General features: G+C 56.8%; 1 protein-coding gene across 1 annotated transcript in view; it reads left to right on the top strand.

Annotated features, from left to right (window-relative positions):
* Positions 1–22: 22 nt before the first annotated feature.
* The window catches only part of RARG (retinoic acid receptor, gamma), a 20,315-nt gene continuing 17,654 nt past the window's right edge, over positions 23–2,683 (top strand). The window contains exon 1 of the mRNA XM_010857914.1: positions 23–622. The gene's annotated coding sequence lies outside the window, so the exon portion shown is untranslated. The remainder of the gene's footprint in view (positions 623–2,683) is intronic.

Here is a 2,683-nt window from a genome sequence, read left to right as displayed (position 1 = left end):
GGGCTGGGCTGTATTCACCCTTCATTGTGGTGAGTATTCTGGGAGAGCTTTGGGAGAACATTAGCCAGCGGGCTTCTATCCTTATTTTTGTGCCCGGAGTGTGAGGGGAGATAGGGTCCCCTCCTGCGGGGAAAGTCCACCATCCGCCTCCCCTCAGGCTCTCCTGGGGAATCTGAGGGGAGGATTTTTGGTCCACGCTGATCCAAGTTCCTCCTTCCCTAGTGGAATGGCACCACTTGGACATCAGAAGGGCCAGAGGCAAATGATTCTGTCTCTTTGAGTCCGGAAGTTTGGAGAGACAAGTGGATAGGATAGGGGTCTGTGTAGCTGAACCGCAGTGAATTTGAACTGCCTTGAACCGCAGTGCAGGAGTCCCTCTCTCAAGTCTGCAACCTTGGATGTGAGTCCTGGCTCCCTCCAGCCGAGGTGGGGGGCTCCTCCGGAGTATTCTTGAGGGGAGCCTGAATGGAACAAAGGCAAAGCAGGGAGACTGGGGAAGGGACCCAGGAGTTCCAGTCCCAGAGCCTTACTGGCGCACTGCCTCCCTGTTTCCAGCTCTTACAGCCCAGTTCCCTTGATCTGACCCAGGCTGTAGGAGGGAGTCTCTGCAGGTGGCCAGAGGGTAAGAGTATGCTGGGGTGGGGGAGGGGGGCAAGTAGCCTGAGGAGGGGTCTGTGGGGCAAGAAGCTGAGATGGTGGTGCTCCTTCAGGGCCCACGTCTAGGGCAGGTGATGGTACCAGTGCCGAAGTCTGAGGTTTGTACCCTTACCATCACTGCTCAGATGCTGACTTAGGGTTGAGGACCACAGGTGGTGTCTCATTTCCTTGAGGCGAGAAAAGAGAGGACAGGGGAGGGGGCAGGAGGCAGTGTGGGAGGGGTCCTGGAGCTTGGGTATCCCAAATAGACACATACTCTCGCACACACATATGCACACACATGCTGTGGCTTGGAGCCTAGTAGGCAGCACAGGGCACACACCCCCATCCCGGCACACCCCCACCCCTGGCTCAGAAAGCCACCCAACTGGCACCTCCAGTTCCCCCCTCTGCCCCACCCTACCCGTGCCCTCCGATGCCCACACACATTCCACTGGCATTGCCTGCCTGCCTCATGGGTACTGCCCCTCCCTGGGGCCAGTGAGGTAGAGGGAGGGCACACGGGGATGGGAGGTGGAGACTCAAGGGTCTGGACTCCCCCGAGGGTGGCAGGAGGCCAGGGAAACCCGGCCTGCCGTTGCCTCCTGGGGAGCAGACTGGGGGCCCAGGCCAGAGCAGAGGATGCCTGGGTCCTCCGCCCAGGCTGGGGATGGGGTCATGGAAAAAGGTGGTCGTGTTTATACAGAGGGGAGGGGGGCAGCGGGTGGAGAGCCGCCGACAAGAGCAGCTTTGTTCCAGGCTCTGGAGCGGGCAAGCCAGCAGAGAGACACCCCTGCCTCCATCCGGCAGCCCCCTTCATCCATGCCCTCCCCTCAACTCCACCTCAACTTGAAAAGAAGCAGCTTTGTAAGGGCCCGCTTTCCCCTGGTCAGCCCTCTCCACCTGAGGTGGCATCTTGGGAGGAAAGAAGTCCGTTCTCCCTTCCTCAGGTCCCCCTGAAGTACCATGGCCTCTGGGTTCCTACTTTAGGATTTCCTTTTACACTGTGTACCACTGTCTTCAATTCCTTGGTCCCTTCCTCTACCGAAGACTTAGGACCCTCCCCTTCTCTTCTCAGCAAGGCAGAGAAACCAAGGTTCAGAACTGGGATGAATCTCTTTCCCCTTCCTCTCTTCACTCAACTCTCAAGTTCCTTCTCTGAGGCAAAATAAGGGGAAGTTCCCGGGAGAGCTGGGCTGTCCTTCACTCACTCACAGCTTCACTCCTCCACAAGGACTAGGAGCCTGAGCATCCTTCTCTGGGACCCTCAAAGTCCTCCTGCTCTGCCCTCAGGGCTCTGTTTCCCACCCACAGGTGAGAAGCAAAGACAGAGAGTTCTGGACCACACAGCCAAGTTATCAGCCTAAGCCAGTCGGGGAGATGGGGGGACCTCTAGTAGCTTCTCACCCTTGGCATTGGAGGGGTTAATCCACCTGGAATGTGGCCCAGCCTGTTAAGCTGTGGCCCAGGGGCCTCAGGGGCCTGGACTCCTGGCTCTACCTTGGCTTAACCTGGGAAGAGGACTGCAGGGAATAGGGTAAGGTGAAGGAGATGAACCCTGGGGACTCAGAGCTCAGGTTTTTTTAGGACTTAGGGAGACCCTGGGTTGAAGAGTCAGGGTGCTGGGGATCTGAGTGGTGGCAAGTGAAGGGCAGCGGCTGCTTTATGCATTGGGACTGAGTGGGCTTGGGGTCTGAGTTCCTGTAACCGCCACGACAATCTACCTTCAGGAACTTGAAAGCCAAAGCAGATGAGAGATAAAAAAGAGAGGGGAAAAATGAAAAAACAGAGGTACAAAGATGGAAAGATATTGATCTTAGAAAGAGATGTGAAATACCCATTATCTACCTCTGGGGCTGCCTACCCCGAGGACTCTGTGTTTCGCTCTCTTCCATCCTCGCTCTCTGACCTTCTTCATCTAGTCCATTACGTTCTGGCTGGTAGAGGAGGCACCTAGGCTGAGATGACTCTCTTTCCCAGTCCCTAACTTCCGAGACAGGTGGGCGGTTCTGGCACTCCTAGGAGAGCCAACAACCTTCCCCTTATC

The sequence above is a fragment of the Bison bison genome, unplaced genomic scaffold (genome assembly GCF_000754665.1).
Source record: "Bison bison bison isolate TAMUID 2011002044 unplaced genomic scaffold, Bison_UMD1.0 scf7180017864383, whole genome shotgun sequence".
Taxonomy (NCBI): Eukaryota; Metazoa; Chordata; class Mammalia; order Artiodactyla; family Bovidae; genus Bison; species Bison bison.
Note: the sequence above shows the minus strand (reverse complement) of the source record. Positions and strands in the feature narration are given on the sequence as shown.